This window comes from Arachis ipaensis, chromosome B02 (assembly GCF_000816755.2).
Source record: "Arachis ipaensis cultivar K30076 chromosome B02, Araip1.1, whole genome shotgun sequence".
Lineage (NCBI taxonomy): Eukaryota > Viridiplantae > Streptophyta > Magnoliopsida > Fabales > Fabaceae > Arachis > Arachis ipaensis.
Genome location: NC_029786.2, coordinates 98496201 through 98496565, shown reverse-complemented (window position 1 = coordinate 98496565; position 365 = coordinate 98496201).

The window sequence follows — 365 nt, the reverse complement described above, 5'->3', positions numbered from 1 at the left end:
TTTTTTAAATTTTAAAATATTTTGTTATTATATACTTGTTAATTACTAAAAAATTTAAGATGGTTCAACTAATTTAATTTTACAATTTTGATTGATTTATAATAATATATTTATAAATAAAATATATTTTTTAAAATATTTTGTTATTATATACTTGTTAATTACTAAAAAATTTAAGATGGTTCAACTAATTTAATTTTACAATTTTTTATTTTGATTGATTTATTGACAATTTATTTTTATTTTGAATCAAATTGATTATTTATTAACCGATTTTTTATTAGTTGGATTGAACTGACTAATTTAGTCTGATTCTCTAAAAGAAAATTTATAATATTATATAAAATTTGTAGTTAAAAAATATT